This window comes from Chelonoidis abingdonii, chromosome 1 (assembly GCF_003597395.2).
Source record: "Chelonoidis abingdonii isolate Lonesome George chromosome 1, CheloAbing_2.0, whole genome shotgun sequence".
Classification (NCBI taxonomy): Eukaryota; Metazoa; Chordata; order Testudines; family Testudinidae; genus Chelonoidis; species Chelonoidis abingdonii.
In genome coordinates this window covers 43,018,419-43,045,908 of record NC_133769.1, presented here as the reverse complement: position 1 = coordinate 43,045,908, position 27,490 = coordinate 43,018,419, and positions in this window count along the sequence as shown.

Sequence of the window (27,490 nt, the reverse complement as noted above, 5' to 3'; positions counted from 1 at the left end):
CCCTAGATCCCTTTCCACAGTACTCCTTCCTAGGCAGTCATTTCCCATTTTGTATGTGTGCAACTGAATGTTCCTTCCTAAGTGGAGTACTTTGCTTTTGTCCGTATTGAATTTCATCCTCTTTACTTCAGACCATTTCTCCAGTTTGTCCAGATCATTTTGAATTTTAATCCTACCCTCCAAAGCACTTGCAACCTCTCCCAGCATGGTATCGTTTACAAACTTAGTAAGTGTACTCTATGCCATTATCTAAATCATTGAAGAAGGTATTGAACAGAACTGGACCCAGAACCGATCCCTGTGGGACCCATTCGTCATGCCCTTCCAGCATGACTGTGAACCACTGATAACTACTCTCTGGGAACAACTTTCCAACCAGTTATGCACCCACCTTATAGTAGCTCCATTTAGGTTGTACTTCCCTAGTTTGTTTATGAGACGATCATGCAAGACAGTATCAAAAGCCTTATTAAAGTCAAGATATACCATATTACCGCTTCCCCCCATCCACAAGGCTTGTTACCCTGTCAAAGAAAGCTATCAGGTTGGTTTGACATGATTTGTTCTTGACAAATCCATGCTGACTGTTGCTTTACATAATAAATCAATGAACACTAGCTTGTTCTTGTACCTTCAGCAGAATTCAGAGTCTGGGGCAAGTGAAGTTCTGCCTGCACAGAGACTCTTCTGTTTCAAAGATTTCATTCCTATTTTTCCTCTGCATTCATTCGGACCACTGCAGATCACACATCTGGGATACACTGAAGAACAAAATCTTACCTTTTTTTGAGCTTCTATACAGAGCACCCCTCACAGCACTAGACTGGCACCCTCTTCAAAAAATTTGAAATTGTCACTTGTATAAACCTGCCCACAATAAACACCTCCAACAGCCTAAAGAAATATTAAAAACCATGCTGTGACATTGTGTCAGCAACAAAAGCTAAAAGAAAAATAAAGAGCTACGGTCATATCTACACTACAGGACAGTAGCTACGGTGCTGTAGCTATGAAGACACAACCCTGTAGCATAGACCAGTGGCTCTCAACCTTTCAGATTAATGTACCCCTTTCAGGAGTCTGATTTGTCTTGTGTCCCCCAAGTTTCACCTCATTTTAAAACTACTTGCTTACAAAATCAGACAAAAATACAAAAAAGTCTCACAACCACACTATTACTGAAAAATTGCTTACTTTCTCATTTTAACATGTAGTTATAAACTAAAATGACTGGAATATAAATATTGTACTTACACTGCATTCTATAGTATATAGAACAATATAAATGTCATTGTCTATATGAAATTTTAGTTTGCACAGACTTCGTTAACACTTTTTTATGTAGCCTGTTGTAAAACTAGGCAAATATCTAGATGAGTTGATGTACCCCTGGGAGTACACAGAGGTCTTCTGAGGGTACATGTATCCCTGGTTGAGAATCACTGGCATAGACAGCCTACACCAATGGAAGGGTGGGTCCCAACAGAAGGGGCCTAGGTTGAGCTAGTTGCATCTGTACTGGTGGTTAGGCTGGCATAACTACATTGCTCTGAAGGTGTGGATTTTCCACATCAGAAGGCTCACACTTTTGTGAGGAGTTCTGAGAGAGGCTGTGTTTAAGCTAGGGGGGTTTATCTTGGGCATCAGCGCTGGTCTGGGGGCAGACAGACAGAATTGGTGCTCAGAAAGTGAGCCAGAAGGGCCAAAGGAGGAAACACTGCTGGTTCCTGCTTAGAGTCCACCCAGGTAAGCTTAAAACTTATGGGATCCCCAGTAGCTGGGTCCCCTCCGAACAATGTGGAGTGCTGCTGATGGGGCTCATGACCAGATCCATGATAACCCGAGGAACAGCTAACCTCTCAGTTCATCTTTAATTGCTATTATGGGGTATAGGACGAAACAGCACCTGAAGTAAAATTTTGAATTTACATAGTATTGTACATCTTAAAACAGCTAGAGCTATGTTGGACCGCAAGAGGAGGAGGGGCAATTGCGCACTAGAGGTACTGGACACTGACTCAAGTTAGAAATAACAATGCAAATCAAATATTCCTCTTTTGTGCACAAGAGACTTATCACCAGATACACCACAAACAAGTTCTGAACAATAGTAGAATGTGTATGAGAGACAGTAAGCAAAAAGGGAAATATATAGGAAGTGGTAGAACAAGTAAAACTGCATCCCTGATGGTTTTGTTTCATCAAACACAAGTAGATTGAAGATAAACATAAGTTGTTGAACACAACATAGCCTTTTGCTAAGGACTGTATTGCTCAAGGAATTAACATGTTGACTTTTCATTCTGCCATATGGGTGCTCAATAGTTTCTCAGGCAGATAAACAACAGTTTTCTGGGTGTTTCAAAAGCTGCCAGATTTGTCTTTCTTCCTCATTAGTTAAATGATTACTATAATAATCCAGAACATGGATCAAACTTCCAAATCAGTATGTTCATTTAATATTTCCTTGGCATACGTGTCTAAAGGGAAAGGCATCAGCCTATAATATTTAGGTTCATGTGAAGACAAATATATTCAAAGTGCGGCTTTTGTTCCACCTCCATACGCACAAGATACCACAGTAGTGAGAAATGCATAAGAACATAGAAGTATTAGGAGGAAGGAAGGAAGAGAAAGGACACCACACCCGCAGTGCATCATCAACGATCTACAACCTATCCTGTAAAATAATTCTCCCATTCTCACAGGTCTTGAGGGAGGCAGGCCAATCCTCACTTACAGACAGCCCCCAGCCTGAAGCAAATACTCATGAGCAACTGCACATCACACCACAGAAACGCTAAGCCAGGAACCAATCCCTGTAACAAACCCCATTGCCTTCTCTGTCTCCATATCTACTCTAGTAACACCATCCTAGAACCCAGCCACATCAGAGACTCATTCACCTGCACATCTACTAATGTGATATATGCCATTATGTGCCAGCAATGCCCCTCTGCCATGTACATTGGCCAAACCGGACAGTCTCTATGCAAAAGGATAAATGGACACAAATCAGACATCAGGAACAGTAACATATAAAAGCCAGTAGGAGAACACTTCAGTCTGCCTGGACACTCAACAGCAGATTTAAAAGTAGTCATTCTTCAACAAAAACAAAATTCAAAGAGAAACTACTGAGCTACAATTAATTTGCAAATTTAAGACCATCAATTTGGGCTTGAATACGGACTGGAAGTGGCTGGCTCACTACAAAAACAATTTTCTCTCTCTTGGTATTGACATCTCCTCATCAATTATTGGGAGTGAACCACATCTACCCTGACTGAATTGGCCTTCAACATTGGTTCTCCACTTGTAAGGTAACTCTCCTCTCATCATGTGCCAATGTATATTTATGCCTGTAGCTGTAATTTTCACTCCATGCATCTGAAGAAGTGAGTTTTTTACCCACGAACACTTATGCCCAAATAAATCCGTTAGTCTTTAAGGTGCCACTGGACTCCTCAATATTATCAGTGTATCTCAGGTATGTCATTGGTTTTGTGGATTTTTTGTCCAGAAATTCTTTTTCAAGTTGACCCATGAAGAGGTTGGCATACTGGCGAGTCATCCTAGTACCCATGTCTGTTACCATGGTTCGGACAAAGTGTTTGTTGCTAAATGTAAAATTGTTATGGATGAAGACTAAATTGATGAGTTTGGTGATGTGTTTGGGGTGGATATCTGGAGGAACTTTTGCATTTGATTAGGTAATGCTGTGTTAGGTAAAAGTTGTCAGGGAAGCTGTGTAATGAGAAGCTGCTAAAGTACTTATGAGTATACTGAGACCTAGGCAAAATACAATGGTTACAACAGATGAATTTAAAAGTTTATTCTAATTTCGGAACTGCTACTGACTCCAGTGATATATCATTTTATTTAAAATGAACACTAGAATCAGTAATACTGCTAAAACTAGAATGAATTCCTTACACAACCCCACTGTAGTTTTTCCATTTGCACTTTTTTCTTCAGGGTCCTTATCTATATTTTTACTAACCCTAGTTAAGGTTTAGCTCATGTCTTTATAAAATCTTTATTCTTTGGTAGGGATGCTATTGGTCTATTTATATTTAAAGCTTTAAGTTGGGCAAGAGTTATTATGGGAACTCTAGCTGAGTTGTTGTAAAAGCTACCACTGCAAAATAAAATGGTTCAAGCGTATGATGAAAGATGAGCTTCTTACTAGGTGGAATTTATGGACCATCCCTTCCTGAAACAGACAACAGAACTCTTAACTAACATTGTCTTTCTGTGGGGAGAGGCCCAAAAACATATAATTCCCTCTGGAGTCTTCTTGGCTCACATACAGAGACTATTTTTCCTCCAGTCCAGTTTGGAAACAGCTTCACAGACTTGCTGCCTGTCGCTGGCTTTTCAAAAAATGCCCCTAAGTCCTGTAAATTGTTTCTGGTGGATGGTAATCTTATACAGAGGCTAGCTTAACTATTTCCATTTCAGTTTGAGAGCATCTTGAAATAACTTGATAACAGCCTGTCTCACAGTATTGTGATAATTCCAGCTTGGTCTTGGCTAGAAACCAGAAAAGGGGTGAAAGCATACCTGAATAGTTCATAATCTCACTGTTTGATTCACATCCAATTCTGTGAGTGGTCTTGGAGGATTATTTTACTCTAAAGGGTTTAGTTATGAATCATTTACCCATCCTGTTCTCTGAATAGATACTCATGACAGTTTGTTAAACTATACAGAACACCACTAAAACCATTTTGTTTTACTAGCAGAAAAATAGCTTCTCTATGTGCAACTATTAATATTTTCTGCTGTTCCATGACCATGCATGGCATCCATAACTATACATTATGTCCCTGCTCCTGACTTTATAATCTAAGGGTGTATACATGCAAACAGGTTCACATCAACGTATCCTTATTTCAACATGGAGCCCCATTGTATTAAAATAAGATGTAATGAGGTTTGGTGACACAGTGTGTGTGTTGGGGGGAGAGGGTCCACGGATTCGGAGGACATAGGCTACAGTAGTGACACTCAGACTGAGGCTTGTAAGCAGCAAGTGGGTCTTTAATGTATCTCCTGCGGCTCTTTGCAACACATGTTATTAAAACTCTGTGATTAATTATTAACCAATCAGGATGCTTTTACTATGATTATGTGTTTCCTAGCTCACAAAGAGCTGTTGAATATATAGTGCTATAATAAATGAAACAATGAATTCACATGACTGTGGCTTTTTTGGGTAAAGTTGATCACTAATTTCGTTCCTGAACCATTAAGGTCTGCGTATCATGGAGCTAGAGCAAGAGTATAAGTCAGTGATCCCTCTGTGTTTGAGGACGATTGTCTTCCATAAAATGGTAGTCAGTTATTGCTGGTGGATCCACAGATTGCTAATGAGATTGATCTGGAATCCTCAGATCTTATCACAATTGGGGAAGACATTTCCCAACGGAAGGGGAGGATTTGGATTGTTGAGTCTGATTGTGGCACGTTCTTTCCTCCTTTCCCATTTCTCCATTTCCTGACGTCACTGCTGGATCTTGAAATATTAGGATCATTGCCACAAGGTCCTTTTCCATTTTGGTTGGTTGAGGGCTTGGGTTTTTCATGAGATTATGTAAATATTGTACTTCTTCATTTTCTCTTTGATTGTGTCTTTAAAGCACTTTTTTTGCATGATCCTCATCCATTGGCAGTGGCTCAGTTGTGAGAACATGACATACCTCAGGAGTCCATTTTCTGGCATTCAAAACCATGACCAGACCAACGGGGTCGCTGTTAGATGATCACGGCTTCAATGGTGGAAGTTTTGGTTTGGGACAGAACACTAATGTTGGTTCATCAGTCATCCCACTTGATTCAGAAGATCTTGCCATTGACGGTATCATTCAAGAATGATAGGGTAAACAGTTGCTGTAATTAACAACGCATTCAGCTTTTCTTAGAGTTGTACTCAATGGCTTGCCTCCTTTCCACTACCTTGGGTTGATAAGTGATAGCCAAAAAGTAATTATCCAAACTGGAATTTTGTTTAGGACACATTATAACATGAATTTTTTTTTCAAAGAATGCCCTGGAATCTTGAAGAGACAAGGTGAGTGAGGTAATATATTTTATTGGACCAACTTCTGCTTGTGAGAGACACATGCTTTCAAGCCACAGAAAGCTCTTTCTGGGAAAGGTATTCCCAGCATCACAGCAAAATGCAAGGTAGAACAGATTGTCAGTATAAATAGTTAGTACATATTCTAAAGTACCATTCAAAGTAGACTGGCTTGTTAACACCTTTGCAGTCATAGGACAAAAAGAGGGGGTTAATGGGGTTTAGATTTTTCCTGTATAAACTACTTATGCTATGTCATGAGCTTTTATTGAGGAAACACCATATGGAGAAGGCTCAGAGATCTCACTTTGATCCGGGCTCCCTATAAATTGGCCCAAACAGACAAGCAGTGCCCTTCCAAGCATGAACTTGGGAGCAGAGACTGAAGCTTCTAAGCTCAAAGTCAAATCATCCAAGGCTCTGCATGAGAGTAAGAGGCATTATCATGGTGACAAGGACAGATCCCTATCCAGAACTGTTCCTAAAAGCAGAAATCTCTCTCTGGTCCTGTCCAGGTAGGGTAAGCCTTTGTGTGTGAATCCTAAAGGCTCAAGACCACTCAGGACCCACACAGGAGGGTAAAATGCCAAAGAAAAGGAATTAGTTGGTTCTGTTGGTAGTTCCAACTCCTAAACATAAAGACTGGCATAAGGACATATGAATGGCCATACTGGTCAGACCAGTGGTTCCTCTAGTCCAGTATCTTCTCTTCCAACAGTGGCCAGGGCCAGATGCTTTAGAAGGAATGAACAAAAGAGGGCAATTATTGAGTGATGCTTCTTCTGTAGTCCAGTCCCAGCTTCTGGCAGTTAGAGGTTTAGGGACATCTGGAGCTGTCTCTTAGCCAAGTTGAATCCCCAACTACATTGGCTAATAGCCATTCATGGACCTCTCCTCTATAAACTTTATCAAATTGTTTGTTTTTTTAATCCAGTTATACTATTGGCCTTCACAACATCACCTGGCAATTAGTTCCATCGGTTGACTATGCATAGGGGGAAGAAGTAATTCCTTTTGCTTGTTTTTAACCTGATGCCTATTAATTTTGTTGGGTGATCCCTGGCTCTTGTGTTTATGTGAAGGGGTAAATAACACTTCCGTATTCACTTTTCCCACACAACTTATGATTTTGGAGACCTCTTCTATTTTCTAAGCAGAACGGTTCCAATCTTTTTAATCTCTCCTTGTATGGAAGCTATTCCATACTCCTGCTCACTTTTGTTGCTCTTTTCTTTATCTTTTCCAATACTAATATATCTTTTTTGAGATGGAACAACCAGAATGGCACACAGTATTCAAGGTGTGGGAACACTATGAATTTATATACTATTATGGTATTTTCTGTTTTATTATTTATCCATTTTCTAATGGTTGTGGGAATCTTTCCCATATCTTCTGTAATGAAGACTTATGCAAAAAATTCATTTAATTTCTCCATACTAGCCTTATCTTCCATGAATGCTCATTTAGCACCTCAATTGTCCAATAGCCCTATTGATTGTTTGGCAGACTTCCTGATTCTGATGTGCCTAAAAACATTTACTGTTAGTGTTTATGTCCTTAGCTAGTTGCTCTTCAAATTCTTTCTTGGCCTGCCTTATTATACTTTTGCACTTGACTTGGCAGAGTTTATGGACCTTTCTATTTTCCTGAGATTTGATATCCATATTTAAAACCATCTCTTTCAGTCTGCTGTTTTGCCACAGAGACTTTTTTTTTTTTCCAAGTTGGGTATATATTTGGTATGAGCTATTATGATGGGGGTTTTAAATAGTTTTCATGCAACTTGCAAGCATTTCACTTGTGATTGTTTCTTTTTCATTTGTTTGACTAGCATCCTCATTTTTGTGTATTTCCCTTGTAGTGGGGTTTACAAGCCCCATGCAGAGCATAGGCAGAACGGAGAGGAGAGAAGAGTCTTCCCTGCTTGAGGTTGAGGTTCTCCTGAGACCTCTTCCACTCGGTACTCTAAGAACTCAGTTCACCTCCAGTCTTGTCAATCATGTTTCTTTATTTGATATACAGCAAAGCTACTCTTAGCTGATCAGATTAAAGGATAGAGGGTGGTTTAGGACTTACCACACATTCAGAGTTACACAGCAAATCAACTCCTTTATGTACATTTATCCATTACAGGTTGGGAAATTGGGTTGGTTACATTGTAGGAGCTAATCCTTGTGCAGCATGCCCTCTCCATAGACTGTCCATGCGTGCTTTACTTTTTACATCATCTTACATTCCAGGCTTACTTTATCCATTGTTCTCTTGTCTATTATAAATGTTCTCTCATTATTTTAGCTAGTTTCGAGGCTACTGATCCATTTACCTCCCTAATCCTATCTCCCAAGAACAGAGGCCTAAACCCAACATACTCCCAAAACTACAGTAGTTGTAACCATTTGAACAACCATTAATACTGTGCTTAAAGTACAAAATGGAGTGGATGCTAGCCTACTTTCTCCCATACAGGCCACTAGGGTGTAATTCTGCATTATAAGTTTGCTTTGCCTTTAAGGCATTTTTCTGTAAGTTTAACTTGGCTTTTATTACATTATAAAAAACTAGTACAAAATACAAAAATCTTTCCATTTATTACTACAGGAAATCAAGGTGTGAAACCAAAAATAGGCCAATTAAAATAACATTCCCTCAGTCCACACTAAAAGCTGTCATCTTCAGCCACCACACAATACTTGTAATCACAAGCACAGTTAGTTTTTACTTTACCAAAATCCCAGTTAATTAATTGTACGGTGCAATTTGGCTACTGTTCATCCAAAGTGAACCCACATGCCGGCAACTGTCTGTAAGACATTATATCTGCACATGTAATCTCCTCCAGTCCTTTCATTGTCTTAGAAGGACTTTTAATGGTGCCTTGTATCATTTATAATTAACAATTTGTTAAAAGAAAACAGAATTTGGTTGGCAGTTTTGCTATAACATATTAATCAACATTTTATATTATATATTAATATTTATTTATTATGTTTTTGCAGCTTTTTTAGCTATTGCTTTGTTATTAAGAGAAAGATTCAGGGTGTCAATCCATTATTCTGATTCTGGCTGCCCTTTAAATCCCTATTTTCATTTACTAATTTTCATTTATAAATTAATTGTTTAAAAAGTTAAACTTTGCAAAAGCACTGAGACATCTGAAAGGTTAACAAAAAAGTTAAGGCTGCCAGGAGACATTGACTGCTGCCCAAAGAGTATCTGTCAGCTTTGCAACGTTGAATGAAAGATTTGGATGGCTTTTTAGTGGAATATTTTAAAAGTCAATTTATTTTACTCATACTTTTTAATAGATATTTTTTAAATATTGTGGTCCCTTATTGTGTTGTAAATCATTTATTATGAGAAGACTAAAATATTTTAAATTTGCTTGTCTTAACTTTGACAGCTGAGGCTTCAAACTTTTTTTTAAGAAAATGGTTTTACAGTTCTGAAGGTTTTTTGTTTTTGCTTTGTTTTGCTCTTTTTTTGGTGAATTGCAAGTTATGAGCAGATGACATATTCAAGTTATTCACATTTTAAACTGATTTTTTTTCTTTAAGCTTTGAATATATATTTAACAGACATACACACAGGCAAGAACACTTTTTTTTTTTTTTTTTTTTTTGGCCTGGACTTTGATAATTGTTGTATTTTAGCAGTGTTTTGTTTTATTGCTCTTTTTATTTATGCATTTTAGCTATCTGAGATTTTAGTAAGATAATTGTTACTTTATCTTAATTTAGTAGTTTTTGCGATTTATGATATGTTGTCTGTGCTGATTAATGCCCCTTGAGATGCTTTTAATTATTTTGTATACAATTGTACTTAAGTTACATTTTACCAATACATTCGGAAGCAATTACGCCATACAAAACTTCCTATTTTCTTTTTAGTGGTATTGACTAAACTGTTTACTAATTTAAATTACCGTACATTGTTTTTGTACCTGCAGCAGCCAGCAGAATTGATAATTTACAGACACATTCGACTCTGGTCAACAAAGGCCAAGACTTTCACTTTGACAAATCAGACTTGTTCAATGAGAAAACTGATTAACTCTCTACAGTCATAGAAGGACTCTAGGTTGATCCTCCTTTCCCTAGGAATTTACACCCTGACCATGAATAGAAAACAGGATAAACTGAGACCACTCCCTCCACAAATATTCTACCACCGACATCCAGCTGATACTCCACATGAGTTTAAAGTTCAGAGATCTCAATTCCTCCCCCCCGCCACTACCATGACCTCTGCCACCTACCCTCCAAGGGCTACTTTCGATGCCTTGGTTGAGAACTGCCTACCTTTATTGATGCCAGCCTCTTCTATCCTATTCACACCCCCTATACAAAATGGGAGGTGGGCAGACATAAGTATGGAGGATTCTATTCTCCATTCTACTTACTCCGAAAAAAGACAGAGGGTGGGGACCGACTCTGGACTTTCAACAACTGAATATCTTTAATTGAAAAATCAAAATTCAGGATTGTTACTCTAGCATCAATAACTCCCTTCCTATAAAACAGAATGTGGTTTGGTTTGTAGCTCTTGACATGAATATCTATAGGAAAATAGTCTTTCTTCATCAGTTCCACAGAAAGTTTCTTCAGTTCTTGGTAGGGCAAGAACAATACCAATTCAAGCCCCTTCTCTTTGGACTAATGACAGCACGCAGGGTACACATAAAGGTTTTCTCCATGATGGCAGCCCAAATGAGGCATCACAGCTACACAGTCTTTCCATTTATAGATGATTGGCTCCTAATTGGTCTCTCTAGCCATGAGGTCAGGATGCTCCAACCATAAGGTCAGGTCAGCAACTTTGTTTTCCATCTTCTAGCAGTGCTGGGTCTCTGTATGCACAAATAAAAGTCCATTTTGACCCCATACAGACCAAAAAAAAAGTTTTATCAGAGTGACACTGGACTTGATATCAGTAAGAGCTTTCCTCCACACAAAACAATTTCAGTAAGCCAGTGAGCAATCTGATAACACAGATTAGTCACAACCCAAAAATTACATTTAAAATATGTCTTCCTCTACTAAGCACACGGCCTTGTATATTTATGTGACACCATTCACCCAACTTCATCTATGCTGCCTACCAACCTGGCTAAGGTCTCTCTACTCACCAGACAAGGACCACGTGAACATCAATGTGACTCTTGTCACCAGGGTCGTTGTCTCTCCTACCTGATGGTTGAACCCAGAACAAGTGGGAGTGGAAGTCCCCTTTATCACGGCCACCCATAGTACCCACCATTGTAACAATGCAGCCTACTGGGGATGGGGCCCCCTCACCTGAAAAAGCCAGACTATACCAGACACTTGGACCCTCACACTGGAATTCAACCTGCTGGAACTGAGAGTGGTACACCTGGTCTGCAAGGCCTTTTTCCAGTTCATACATTCACTGAATGTCCAAATAATGTGTCTCAGAATCACCTGACTCTTTTATATATAAACAAGCAGCATGGTGCAAGATCCCTTTCCTTCTTCTTGGAAGTGTCAGGCTTTGGATTTGGTGCATCAGAAATCACATCACTATCCAAGCCGCATACCTATCCAGTGTTCAGAATTCTCTAGTGGACAACCCATGTGGGCACTTCTCTGCAGATCACAAGAGGGAAATACACAAATCTATCCTGAGCGAGATATTCACTCAGTTGGGGAACACCTGAATGGTATCTCTTCACATCCCGAACAAACAGGAAACTTCCCCTGTATTGTTCCAGAGAAGCTATGGTCACAACTCCCAGGGCAATGCTTTCCTGTTATCATGGTTATACAAACTCATATATACCTTTGATCCCATCCCCCTCCTACCACAGGTATTGAGAAAGATCTATCACAACTGGACTAGTGTCATTCTCATAGCAGGTCTTTCCATTAGCTCATTGCTGCAAGATGGCTTTGCAATCAGTACCTTCTTTTCTTCAGTAGATGAGCATTCCGTTTTTAGGGAACCCAAGAGTTACATCCATGAAGGCCTAGTCAGGACTTTTCTGTTGGTGGTCAAGTCTACACATCAATGGGACTTCAGTCTTGTCCTGTCAACACTCACCAGACCACCATTTGTACCTGTGGCCACTTTCCCATAAGATCACCATTTTAGTTGCTGTTACTTCAGCCAGAAGGGTGAGTGAGATTGGCGCACTCAGTACCAATTCAGCATATACCATTTTTCACAAGAAATAGGTCTCCCTTCATCTTAAATTCCTCTCTCAGGTAATTTCTGAATTCCATGTCAATCAACCTGTCCACTTATCTGTTTTCTTTCTAAAACCCCATGCTTTCACTGAAAAGAAAATACTTCATTCTCTGCATGTCAGATGTGCCCCGGCATCCTAGTTGCAAAAGATACAATCAATCAGAAAATGACTAAGACCATTTCTCATTATAGCAGAAAGATCATGACAACAAGCAATATCTTCTCAGAGAATCTCTAAATGAATTTCTGGTTGCATCATCATGTGATACCAAATAATGCATATCCCTCCCTTGGATGTAATAATGGCACACACCACAAAACTGGCAAGCTGCTTCTACAGTACCTCTAAAGGGGATACCAATACTGGACATATGCAGAGCAGCTACCTGGAATTCCATTCACACATTCACAAAATATTACGCACTAGTTTAGGCCCTCCATTTCACATGCAGTGGTGGGCACTGCAGTTCTTCAAATATCTTTACTGCTGGCATCTTTTCACTCCCCTCCCATGTGGAATACATATAAGGGACCAGCACTCAAAGAAGAAAAGGAGATTACTTATCTGTAGCTAGAAGTTGTTCAAGATGTGTGGTCCCTATCTGTATTCCACTACCCACCCTCTATCCCCTTGGCTTCAGATCCTATTGGATTCATGATAAGCACAGGAACTGGAGAGGCAACAGCCCACACGGACTCTTATGCCCTCAGTCTGGAGCCCAAGGAGAGCAACTGTCAGTGGGCTAACAGACAGTGCTTGTTCAGAATCTCTGGACTCTGGTGCATGGCAGGCACGTGTACCCAGGTGTGGAATACAGATAGGGACCTCACATCTCGAAAACACTTTCAGTTACTGGTAAGTAACCTCCATATCCAAGATTGTGATTTGGCCCCTTAAAGATAGAGGCCCTTTGAGAAATTTAGATTTGGTTTTGGATTTTGAATCCATTCCACTTTCAGGGCAATTCTTCTCTAAGTTTTCGTTTAGCCAAGCACTGATTGGTTCACAGCAGACCAGGAACGAGCACTCATTCTTGAATGACTCCAGGTGGCTGAGTGTGGTATTGCAATCTTTTTCTTATTCTTCATGTCCCCTGTATGTTGCCAATCTTGCTAGGTGAGTCAAAAATGGACCCCTTCAGGATTAGCAAAGAGTTCAACAACTCTGTCTTCCCCCACTAGGATCTTCAGACCCAGCTCTGAGCCCTTTAAATCCAGTCCTTCACTTGGGCTTCCAAAGGAGCATTGTCTCCCTCTCAGGGCTTAGGTCACTGTGGCAGTTGTCAGTGGGGGAACCTGAACTCATCCACTTTATCTACCAGGTTCTAACCCAGGAATCCTATCAACAGCAGCCACATACTGCTTCCTTGAATTAGTTACCATTACATTCCCTGGGTGTCTTCCCACCTGGTTCCTTTCCCTCTTCCCATTACCTTGAGACTACAGTTCTCAGGTCCTTTTACTCCCAGGTTTACCAAACACAGCCCAGCCAGCTCTTTTGGCACCCTTCAGCACTGCTCTGGTCCCAGCCAGGAACTGACCTTCTAAGGACCTTAAGCTCCTTTTAGATGCATCTGCTGGGCTCTGATTAGCTGCTTCCATGAGGCCTCTCCAGCAGGTCTGGAGGACACACCTCCACTGCTCTTTCCTGGGAAGGGATGTAGTCAGACTGCAGACCCTCCATCATGGGCCTTTAAGAGTCAGGTACACTCCATCAGAGACTCCTACAGATTGCATATTCTTTGGATCCACGTATTTATATGGGAGCTATAATGGGGTAGTCTATAGCAAGCCTGCTTGGATCAGGTAATAAATAGTCTTATATTAAAGAGAGACTCCTAAAGGAAAGGAACACCACAAACCAATTTCTGAGCAATTGTGGGAACCTGATAATGAAATCCTTATGAGTCATGAGTAGACCTTGAAACACGTATGGCAGAGGCTCCCTGAGGAGCTATGGTTTGCTCAGGTGCAGTATTGTTTGAAGGAGCTCTGATGCTTTCTGAAGCAATACAAATGGCATATCTCTGACAGCTGGATATATATGTCTCTGTCACACTATCAGAATAAAGCAGCACAGCTGTTAAGTTAGTTGCAAATACAGTATGTCCTATGCATTGCTATGATGAAAGGATAAGAGGCAAATATGTTAAGCTTCCCTATTAAAATGTCAGTTACTGTGGGAGTTCTATGAAATAAAAATATAGCCTTGTCCTCTGAGGTAGAGAAACTCCCTTTCTCAGTCAGACTGGCAGGTAGAAGAGGACTTGAGAGGTATTTTCCACAAGGAAGACACTTGCCTATTAAAGGAATGGGGGTCTAGCCTTTCTTATCAGAAGCAATAAACACTATATATTTTTAGTGGTTATCTACCCTGTTATGCCCACTATATTTTTTTCCAGCCCAGGATATGTGAAATTTTTACCTGCATGACACTGAACCAGCTTTGCACATTCTCTTTTCTAGTTGCTTCTGCCAACTATGCTGTGTTGAGTTGGTGCTATCAAAAACTGCCTCCTTTCACTAACACTAAGGCCCAGATCCACAAAGGGAGGCTCTGTAAGTCTGGGTGCTGCAATGCCTAACTAGTAGGTGCCTAGAAAATCACAGGAACACTACTGTGATTCACAAAGCCTGAGTTAGGTGCGTAGGCTCCCTATGCAATTAATGAAAAGGAATAGGAGCCATGGAATGCGATCCACAAAAGCCAGCACGCTAGGTGAAGAACTACCTAAACTAGACAATGGAAGATGCTGTTGAGAGAGACATGCCCTAAACCCTTTCACAGAGGTAGGCACATAAGTCTGGGCTGCAAGGAGGCACCTATCTCTTGCACTGATCCACAGCTAGGACCCCCTCTCCTGCAGTCGTGTGGCTTAGGTGCCTATTTTGTTTTTTGTGAGAACCGGTTAGGCAGATGCATCACTCTACATAAAATGGCTGCTGGTGGTGCCCACCTTAAAACTTCTAGTCCTCTGCTGGGATGTGGGAGACTCAGGTTCAATTTCCCTTTCTGCCTGAGGGGGAAAGGATTTGAATAGGGGTATCCCACCCCTCAGGGAACTGATGTAATTATAGAGTGATGGGTTATGGGTTATACTGATGTGGGACTCTGTCAGTCTCTCCTGCGCAAGCTGTTCCACTTTGGATAAATCATTAGCATGATTGGAGCATGGGAACTGAACCCTACATCTTCAGTATCTGTGCCCTAGCGACCAGGATATGGCATCATTCTCACTCTTTCTCTCTGGCCAATGATTCGTTCATTATTTATTCAATAATTTCTTTATATTAGAAAAGGGACAAAAGCCCTCAACACTGACATATTGGGAAATCCATCTGATACCCCTGCTCAGCCAGTTCTTCCACTTTCATATTCTTAATCATCTCAAGTAACTCATCCCTGTTAGGGGAGTGTAAAAGTTTCCACATTGGGCTGCAGTAATTTGCTGTAATGTAATGTTTTTTAAAAACTGATCCAAAGTGTCTGCGGAGGGATTTGTGTCCAACTGTACAGATCTTTATAGAAATTAAAGAACTCTTTATTAACATCTTTTAGAGGTACATAATTTACCATGTTTATCATGGATGACTGATTCTACACACAGAGGCCTTGCTTTATAGGCAGTATGCCAGTAACTTGCCAGCTTTTTGACTGATTCCTGGCAACCATGCCTGAGTCAAAATAGATTGAAGTCAGCCTATGCTGAATATGGCTTGTTGAATACATAGCTACAATTGATCAGGAATTGCAACAAATTTGGAGATGGGGCTGTGGAAGACGACAAATCAAGCTCTTTTGCTTTTTTATCAAGAGACATCATATTTCTCCACATCCATCTTTGCAGCAGATGCAAAACTAATAATCCAACTGTAAGTGCATGCAAGTAAATCGACATTCCCAGACATTCAGTTTGTGCACTAAACATGTCTGACAGCTACTTTATGGTCTTGCGCAATAGAAGAAAGAAAGCAAAAGTGATGATGGGTAACTACCCTCAGTATAGTCTCCAGGTCTATACTGCTGGTATTCTCCAGTGATGGCATGGCCCAATCTAAATCAGAGGAGATGATCTGTTCTGAGGGTTTCCAGCAGTGCGTACACAGCCCTGACCCCACTGCTGTTCACAGTAGTCTCCATGTGCCTCTTCACACTGCTCAGCTCCTCTGTGCTGCAGAAGCGTTTGCTACAGAGCTTCTTTAAGAGAGGCCTATCCAACATGAATAGAGCCACCTAGTGGTTGCTAGAAAATGAATCAGATTAGGTTTGCTGTTGACCACTAGTGTGCAGTCTGTGTGGGGCAGTTTTATGTTTCTTTTCCCTCAGCATCAGGCAGCAGCATTAAAGCTATTGCAGCCAAGATGATTCACAGTTAGCAAGGGTGTGGCATTCAGAATTCAATAGTGAGACAGTGAACGCATGTCCATGCTATATTATTGTCAAAATTCAAAACCCTCATACAGAAAACACAAATCATATACATAAACTCCAAATTCATCACACGCAGCCAGGAGTCCGTGTCCCAAATTCGAGGGGGCGGGAGGAAGAGGCTTAAACATAATGGGGAATAGCTAGATCTGCATTGTTGTCAAGGCAAATGAAGTGTCAGCAGTTGGAGTATTCAGGAACAAACCACACCAAAAAGCTCTCCACCTCCTAAGGTTTTTTGGAATGAATGGGTCACTTCTCCATGAAACAATGCAGGGAACTCATGTAATAGTTTAGCCCCTTTTTCTTTGCCAGTGGCCTGACCCTGACAAAAGCTGCCCTTTGCTCTGCAACTTCCCTTACAAAATCTTGAAAATTCATTCCCTTAGATAGGGAATTGGCCCGGTGAAGTTCTCTTTTTTCCCTTGTATTGCATAGAATGGATTCTATTGTTGTAAACCTGATTTGATTATCAGGGCTGTGGATTTTACTTGATGGGCAAGACTGCTGGCCAGAAACCTGTGGGATCTTTCAATTTCGAATATAAAATCCTCAGGCAGATCAAGAATTTCTATTAAAAGTCTGAGAATAAATTCCTGAGATTTCCCTTGTTCTGATCCCTCAGGAACTCATCTGATTCTAGCATAGTTTCTGCCTTCCTTAGCTTTAATTAATTTTCAGTCCCTGAGGCATTTCTCAATTTGGGTTGCCATGCCTAGCATTTGATCTTGTACTGAGGAAACTGGGCCATTGGCCTCTGACATCCCACTTGATATCAGAGGGGTAGCCGTGTTAGTCTGTATCCACAAAAACAACAAGGAGTCCGGTGGCACCTTAAAGACTAACAGATTTATTTGGGCATAAGCTTTCATGGATAAAAAAATCTACTTCTTCAGATGCATAGGGTTTTTACCCATGAAAGCTTATGCCCAAATAAATCTGTTAGTCATTAAGGTGCCACCAGATTCCTCGTTGTTTTTATCCCACTTGATAGTAGCTGCAAGGACTCCTTAGCAAACGGTGTTTGGAGAGTGGTGACTGTCGCTTTAATTGTGATGGTGTCTGAAGCCCCCTCTTTCAGCAGAGTCAACACACTCTCACTGTTCTCAGTTATGGCTATTTGGCTTGGGGCAGGGGAGAGATTTCTCTTCTTCTGGATTTGACCATCAAAGATGAACTTGCCTTTGCTGCTAAGCCACAAGTCAGCATCAGCACAGTTTAAGGTGCATGGGTTTTGGTTTGTGGTGGGGAAAGAATGGTACCCAGCAACACATGATAGTGGATGCTGGTGGATTGCCCCAGAGCGCTAAGGAGTTCACTCTGCCATGTTCTAAAGCCCCTTCACAAAGCCTCAGGGCATGCCCACAGTAAGAATAATAAATATAACTGAAGGAGTGCAGATGCAATACATTTTTGGGATGCTTCAGAGCAAGGTTTAAGACATACACTTTGCAAAGTTGTCCTCTCTATGAAGGCTGCAATATTCTGACCAAAAAGAAGATTAATTGGAATAAAGCCAACACTAATGGAGATGCAGAGAACTAAGTTCTACTTGACTGACTCCGAGTCATGTTAATTCTTGTGTTTGATAGCATGGGGATTGGCCTACTGGAAAAAGAAAGGAAGGAAGGAAACAGGACTAGAGGAATAATGGCGAGAGCAGCAACAGCAGTAAATCAGTGAACAAAAGAGATTAATAACAGAACAGAAAGAGTATACAAATAATGGATAGCAGGAAGTGGGAAGAGAATAGAACAAGAGGAGTGGAGAGCAGAGAAAAATCTGGATTAGAAAGAAAAAAGGCTGAAGAAGAAGCCTGGAGAAAAGACTGCATGTGAACAACAGAAAGAAGCGGAGGGCATATACGTAAACATACTGCAAAAGTACAACAGTATCTGTATGAGACTGTCACAGAAAATAACAGAGTGCAGAGGAGCAGAACACCACAAAACTATCTCTCAGAAATAGTGGAAAACTGATAATGACATTTTTAAGAGCATGAAACATACAGGCTAGAGGCTCCCACGGGAGCTATGGCTTGCTGGGCTGCATAAAATGGAGGAGATTATAGCTTCTGTCATCTTTGAGTACCTGTCTATATTAGTGAAGGAAACTTTTTTAGCAAATCACGCATGAACACAGTTCTTGCTTGAAAGGTGCTATGTGTCATGGTTGTTTTTTTTCCTGGATGATTGGATCATAGTCTACAGCACAGTTTAGTAAACAGGTTTGTAGCATGGTTAAGCCCTATCTAGACGCAAAAGGGAAATGATGGTAATCTAAAAAAGCAGCAAAGGGTCCTGTGGCACCTTATAGACTAACAGACATATTGGAGCATGAGCTTTCGCGGGTGAATACCCACTTTGTCGAATGCATGCCGATGATGGTAATCTAACTTTCCAAAAAGCGGTTTAAGAATGCTTTGCTAATCAAACGTTGCTAACATTGTTACCCTAATCTGTGCATACAGAACATTGTACTGAAATGTGGCTCCAGCATCTTTATCTGAGCATCCTTGTGTGAAGAGCTCTCTGAGTGAGTCAAAATGGAAAGATTAGGTCAGTCATCATGGGCCAGATGATGGCCTGGGAACTACCTTTTGCCCTCTGGAGTCATGCTTTATCCCCCTCCCTTGTCCCCCTTCCGCCTCATAAAGATACAAACATATCTTTAATATGCAAAATACATGTCTTCATATGCTTATTAAATGCAACAGCCAGACATATTTGGAGCAAAGGCATATTCATAAGGGAACTATCAGCAGTCTTTTGTGAACAACCTGAAATCCAATTAATTTGACATTTGTACACAGCTACTGTGTAGTTATCCAGACAAGAAAAGAAAGTGCATACAGGACATCAGAGAGATTTAATATTCTAAACAGAGATCTACATATTATTAGTTTCACAAAAGAATCTGAAATGTTTGGAGTTTCTACTGATTGTTGATGCTAAGAAAATGAGGTTAATCTGAGTTTAAAAACTTCAGTGTTTGGCCAAAAAGACCTTGAACAAATATAGATTAATTCATCATTGGTCACACCTGTACTATATTTCAGTTAATGATTTATTTCCCACTCTCTCCTCTCTATTTTCTGATATGCCAAAGTGGATCAAGACATTCATTTGGTTCAATAAGGTAGGAAGGGCAAAAACTGCCACATTGAATGAGTTTTTACAATGAACCCAATGACATTGACTTGTTTACTTTCAGGTATAATGGTTATCATCACTTTGATAGCTTTCATAAAGCCTATCAGATGGCTTTGTCAGTTTTTTCTGCAGAATTTACTTCACTTTTACAATGCACAGTGAACGAGCAAGCAATAGACTGTATTATTTAGACATTTTGTCTCTGTTGACTTGGCAAAGACAAGTGATTTGTGGGGGAGGCTCTTCTTTGAGAAAAGTAGTGATGAGAAGAGAGAAAAGATACTATCCTGCTTGGGATACAGTTGAATTCTGTAATATAGTAATCAGTATTAATGAGAGGAAAGAAAAATCCTCAGCTAGGATAGACAATATGCTACAAACGGGGTTACAACTAAGAAACTTCAATACTTCACAAGCCACATGAGCTATGTTTTACAGACATCTAGGTGCAAATGGGTTCATTGTCAGAAAATATTCCGGGGCAAGCTTGCAAGGTCTTACACATATCTTGATAGCATATCTCTATTTGACTGGGTGTAATGTGGTAATTTTTGAATTGCACATTTGACCAATTCCAACATTTCAGGGGATGTTCTAGGCACCCGTGAGCAGAATCCTCTTGATTTTGGTAAAAAAACTGAAAACTGAAAGGGGGAAAGAGGTGACACATGGAGTCTCAGACATCTAGTAAGCAAAGCTAGCAGCTTCAAGCATCTGTGTAACTGTCTATAGGTCATAGGACTAGTTGATGGCAGCCAATAACACATTCCCGCAGAACAATCTCTCTCATTTTAGCTCTGTCCATCTTCCCAATGTTGACACCCTGGAAGAGAAAGAAAAGAAGATTAAGAAATGGGGGGATAGGAGGAGAGGGACAGATACTGAGCCCTGGACTTGGAGGGGAGAATGGGAGACCAGCATGGCAGTACATGGGGGTGGGGCCACACAGAACCCTTGAAAGAGAGAAGGATGAGGCACACTGGTAGGGAGAGGAAAGGGGGAATGGGGAAAGGGGCATGGACAGAGCCCCTGGCATGTGTAGCATGATCAGTGAATTGGAGTCAGAAAGCCCATGCTCTTTGGAAAGATTATTACTGATGGGACACAAGGAGAACCATAGACATAGACAGAACAATGCACAGGGATGAATAAACTTCTACTTGTTCAACTTAACCAGCATTCAGTATCACAAGCTGCAACATGAAACATGGTGGCAGCAGCAGAGCTTTAAATTCTCTGAAGTGCAGCAGCTGGCACCGTGAGGTAAGGAACTTAGTCTGAAACCCTGGATTTGGCAGGCACACTAGTAGCCAAGTGATGGACCTTGTGGAAAGAGGAGTTTGAGCTGTACATGGACCTGGCCATGCAGGAGGATGACAACAGCAGGAAAGTAAAAGGCTTATTTTACCTTAGTGGGGCTCAAGCCAGAGAGATCTGCACCACTCTGAATCTCACCCCTGTCTCAAGCCTCAGAGCATTCCTAGGAGCCCTAAGGACCTGTTGTTTCCTAAAACAGAATGAAACTATGGAGCAATAACCATTTGCTGATGGGAGAGATCCTGCCTTCCCTCAGCCCTTTCTTCAGGAGCTATAAGGTAAAGGTACGTTCTCTTCCCTGGACTGCCCCCAAGTGAGCTGTCTTGCTCCCTTTTAACTCCTCCTCTAGTCTGTGCATCTCTTGCAGGTCTGATGAGGCAGAGCTAGCTGAGCCCAGAGCAGGTCCTTAACCTCTTGTTGCCCAGTGTGGGGTTTGCATACCCCATCACAAGAAGAATGGGGGACACTGGAATGAATGGATGAGGGAATGGTGGTTACACAGAGTCCTTGGCATGAGAGAGGGGTTTGGAGGAGTAGCAGTAAATTCCAAAAATAGAGGGATATGCAAAGTGGTACACAGGGACCTTTTAAGGGAAAATGGAAGAATGCAAGGAGCTCAATGAGGTCAGTCTACAGAAGTAAAACAGTGTGTCCCTCAGTCCTATAACTAGTGTGGAAGACTACTTCATTGTGAACCAGTTGAGATATTTTCCAGTTCTTATAACATCTCCCAAATCATACATGGTTGGTTCAGAGGTAATCTACTCAAGTCAAGTTACAACATGCCAAGGTCCGTATTTTATTTCATGGCCACCTAATTTGTGTTGACAAAAAAATATGCACTTCAACACAAACCCCACATTTGTACGTGCAAATGACCTTGCGTTTATGCAAATTACATACAACCCACTAGCATAATTTGTTTGGCCAGTAGCTATTCCATCATTTTGTACAAGTAATTTCCAATCCCCTGTGTTTTTACACAGGGTCGGTTTAAGACAAAACTGTATTTTCTCATGTTTGCTCACCCCAAAATCCTAAAAGTTCAAAAGATAGCAAGCATTTCCCACCACTAATGAATTATAAAATATATTTGCAAATATGTGTCTAATGGCAGTTGTCAGAAGCAATTATTTTCAAATGCATTACACAGTTTGATCATGCTGAGAAGTGCTTCCAAACTTTTTAGGCTTCTGGACTGAATAATAAGAGTTCAGTTTCCTGTTAAAGAATATAAAAAAGGCTGGAACAAGATTTTCACATATTAAACTAGCATATAGTATTTATGTTGCATTCATTACTTTATGGACTCAGAGTCCTCAAGGGAGTATCAAGTATTGGTTTTAAGTATAATTTTAATGTATTTCTTTATTTTGGGGGAAAATTAGTTGCTGAAAATTTTTGGCTTTCAATTTTTCAAAGACCTGAAAATGTCAATCAAAAAGACAATTTTCCCTGAAAATATTTGCTTTGGTCAAAAAGGAATTTTTCACCATTTTTTTTAAATGAAGGAATTTCAACCAGCTGGGCTCAATAAATATTCTTTTACCTTCCTTTTCACCAGTCTACCACTGTTCTGCTGTCTGCTCCTCCCTTCTTACTCTCTCTCTGTCGTTACTTAAAAGTATCAGAATTTATAACATTTGATAGCTATGCGCTATATTCATATTATTTACTTTCAGTACTCATCGTTTTTTTCTACCCCCGCCTTTATCCACTAACTTCATATTCCAAGATTGTCTAATTTAGATTATAAACTCTTTGGGACAGGTTCCATTTCTTTTTAATTTCTGCATATGCATAAGTGGTGACACAATATATATATTTAATAATCATAATATCCTATCCAGTATTCTCTTTGGATGATTAGTTGCCTTGTTTTATATAATAGATTTAAAGAGTCCAGCTGGAAGAAGTTACACACCTATGACCTTGTTCTAGCCACCTACATATGTTTCTGTATCATTGGTTTACAACTGTATTATTCAATCAATTATTTACAAGCTCTTTATAATGCATAGAATTTATAAGAAAGTTGGATATTTTGATCTCAAAAGTTCTTTACAAGAACTATAGAGTAATAATGAAGCACCAACTTCATTTTCAGACCATTCATTTTCTTTTATGGTAGAAAATGCTTTTTGTACAGAGAAAAGTGTAATTCCACTGATGAGTAAATAAACATTTTGGGAATTAATTACGAATGGAGGCATGCTCACTTGGCTTTTATAATGTTGTAGCTACAAAATTTTCTTACTCACATGAATTCCTCTGAATATGTCATGGCAACAATTTTTTCCACTCATTTTAATACATTGTGTGTATAGCTGATTTCTTATTTGCTACTTACCAGCTCTATTAATTTTGCAGTTACGATTAAAGCATTTTTAGAATTTTATACAGCCTAGTAGCACTGTGTGTTCTGAAAAAAAGGAACACCCTGAGTATTTTACCCATCTCTCAAACTGAATGTAAAGCAAACTGCTTTGAAGGTTTGAAAATGTTCAGTTGACTTGTCCCCCATCACCTCAGGAGGATATATAGACATGCCAATATGGTTCCTACAGACTTCCCCCTCCCAATTCTTTTATGCATTGGCAGGTCTTGGAAGAAGGGGAAACCCAGGGCCTTCCTCCAGCACTGGCACCTCACCAAGTACACCACTCCTCCACTGACTTTCAGTTTCCTCTGTGCAGGTTGGTACAGAATCCAAGTTGGTAAACCCACTTCCTCAGTGGAATCATTAATATTCAGAATAGGACCCGAGAGCACATTACTGTGTTGTAGCACAGTGAGACCTGGTAATTCCTCTGCTGCATCCTACTGCACTACTACTTTATAATTTAATAAGTACTATTAGGAGGAAAATAGGCCTTTGCGCATCTCCTTGGTGAGTAGTTCCTGAAACTGTTGAGCTCCACCAGTCACTAACATCATATTTTCAGCTGAAGAAGCAAAAAATATATGTGCTGAAATCAGACAAAGGCATAGAGGAGTGAGGAATATGAGGAACTTCCTTTGGTAGCTTCTTTCCTATAACTGTACTTAGTGTTGCTGTAGCTGTGTTGGTCCCAGGATATTAGAGAGACATGGTGGATTAGGTAATAGCTATTACTGAACCAACTTCTGTTGGTGAGAGTTACAAGCTTTTGATCTTACACAGAGCTCTTGTTTCCATAACTGTACTTGTAATTTTACATATATTCCTAATATTTAATCTCAGATTGCCTTTCTGCAGTGTGGGCCCATTGCTGTATGTTCTTTCCTCTGACTAATGAGAAAATTTGAGTCCTCCTTGAGACATCCGTTTATGTATTTCTAGAGAGAGTTATCACATCTCCTGTCAGTTGCCTTTTTGGAAAACTATAAATGTTACCTGTTTTCTTAAACTTTCTACTTCAAATACTTTCTACTCCAACTTTTGTTGTTGCTGCTGCTGCTGCTGCTGCTGCTGCTGTGTGGTGACTCACTCAATGCAGTGCCTCATTTAAGTTCTAGAAGAGCTGAGTAGAGCAGAATAATTATGTCTAGTATTTTACATTTACTCCCACTATTACTAAACAATTGGTATTTTCTTTTTCTTCAACAGTTACATTGTTGACTCATGTTTCATCCATCATCCACTTTAACTGCCACATCCTACTGGCTGAATCAATTACTCCTTCTATACGAACCAATATGTATTTTGAGGGAGTCTCTGAACATTGCAGAATGTATACGTGTAGCATTATATCACTCCCTCTCATGGAAAAAAAATGAGATGGGAAAATGAACTATGGAACTTTATTATGGTTTATCTCCCATGGAACAGGAAGAGGGATGACCTCACAGGCCCATGGAAGGAATATTGATAATGGACTCCAATCCATTATGATAACAATGATTCATTGGGAACTCTGCATTCACTTCTGTGGATCTTGAGGCATCTGCCTGAAGAGTCAATCAGTGTTATTCCCTGGGACATCCCTCACCTTGGCAATTCGGGTTATTTGGGAACCGTTTTTCCCTTGAATCCCGTCTTGTGCCCTCTCAACCACTGCTGAGGGGACAAGAGAGCATGGAGTTGGAGTTAATGCTTCAGTGAATCTCTCTATCTCTAAAACACCATTTTCCCACTTTTGAGAGTGATCGACTTTCTCCTCTGCGGCTCCTGCTGTCTGGAACAGCTGTCCTGTGTCTCTCTGCCTCATTGACTCTACATCAAATTTCAGATCTCAGCTAAGGGCATATCTTTGCTCCCTTGCCTATATTTCTTAATTTCTTTTTCCATTGGCAATTATTTATTATTTATGAGTCCAATTCTGCTCTCAGAATCGGGTGCAATTTCAAATTATCTGTGTATCCGAGGGTAGAATTCTCTCTGAATCTGTAAAAATGTAATCTAACTTTGTGAGACGTTTTAGGATACAGTCTCTATGAAATGCACTCTACAAAATGCAATTGAATTGCATGTCATCCATAGCTATCTTGATAATTTATCCGTGGTGGTATTTGAATTAATCACTAACAGGCATTTCATCTACTATATGCTATTTATCTACGGCACCTATTGCTGTAGTATGTCAGCACCCCACCAATATTAACGACTTTATCCTCACAATGTCCTTCTGAGGTAGGGAAGTATTATTATCCCCTTGGGAACTGACACATAAGGAGATTAATTAGGGTCAGATTATGTCACCTCTTCTCATGTTGAAATATAATTTATTCATTGACCGGTGCTATCACAACCAATACTTGCAGACTAAGGTAGTAGTCACTGTCAGTAAGGGAATATGGAGGGATTTTACCTCATGTAATTTGCCCATGTTCACATAGTAAATCTGTGATATACTCAGGAACTGAACCCAGGTCTCTGTAGGCCATTCTGGGACCCTAATTACAACATCCTTCCTTTCTTCAAAAGGAATTTTGAGCCTCTGGCTTCCCTTCTTCCACTTAATAGTACCCTCATTAATAACTTCATTCCCTACAACTTTAACTTCCTTTTCTATTGGTCTTTTCATGAAGTATGTGTGTGTGTGTGTGTGTGTGTGTGTATGCACACACATATGCACCTAGAATAAGAATACTGTATATGTTTAATTGTTCTGTCATTATGGTGTGTGGTATGTTACTGAAGTTATATATAAGCAACGTAAATGGAAAATGCCGCTACTATGAAGATGCATTCCCTGCTAAGGGCTAATTTGTGCCAACTACGCACAGCCCAAATCAAGGAGTGATTTAGAGCCACCTGAGAGGCTTTAGAGAAACTCCTCAGAGGTACAATTATTACTGGGGCTCTGCTAATATCCTGCAGGATAATAGTCTTCTGCTACATCCATTATGGGCTTCTGCTTGCCCATCATCCCCAAGTGGATAACCAGTAGTGCTGAAGGTCACGAGGGGAATAGTAGGTCTGCCTACCCCATGCCCCACCCTACCCAACCCTATCTATTTTCAATCACTTGCTCCCAGGGGGAACATCAGGCATGCAAGCCTTTTTCTCCCCCAGCTGCCAGGAGTGGCTATGTGCTAATGCAGCCACAAAAGAAGAGACAGGAATTCTGACTGTATCCTATTCCCCTACCCAGCTGCACCTGGGCTAGGCACAACTGAGCCTTAACTTCTCAGGGAATTAATTGCTTGAATCCGACTGACATTTGGTCTCATGCATAATAGTGAGACAAATATACCCATTAGTGTGTAATGCTGGATAAAATGTGAATTATTTGTGATGATTTAAAATAAGATTTGCAGGTGATGAGACTTATGAGACAGGAGAAGACTTCTAGGATGTAGACAATATGATTATTTACTGACTATAAGCTCCTACAATTGTTTTAAAATGAAAGCCCACCAACCTCTTTGAATGTAAGTTTACGATCATAGGGAAAGCAAAAGGAAGGATCTTTGATTCAGGAATACATATAATCACTAATTAGTTTTAATGTGCAAACATAGCACTTTAAATTCACCAAACTAATTAGGTGATTCATGATTCAATAATGTATCATGTATTTATTAAGCCTATAAACAAGTCTTTTGATTAGAAATTGATGACTATTGAAAGAGATGCTTTTTTCACTGTATCCCAAATGTCTGGGTGGGTGCCAACTAAAAAATGTGATAAATTGGGCCACGAGGTATAGTACCCATAAAGTGTGCAGGCAAGTACTCCTCATTATTCTGTTTTACTGTCAGGATGCAATACCCACAGAAACTTCCCTTTTGTAATAAATGGAGTCATTTATTTAAAGTGCAATGATACAATGATAACTCTGTATCCAGAAGAAACTAATTCCAATGTGCATTTGT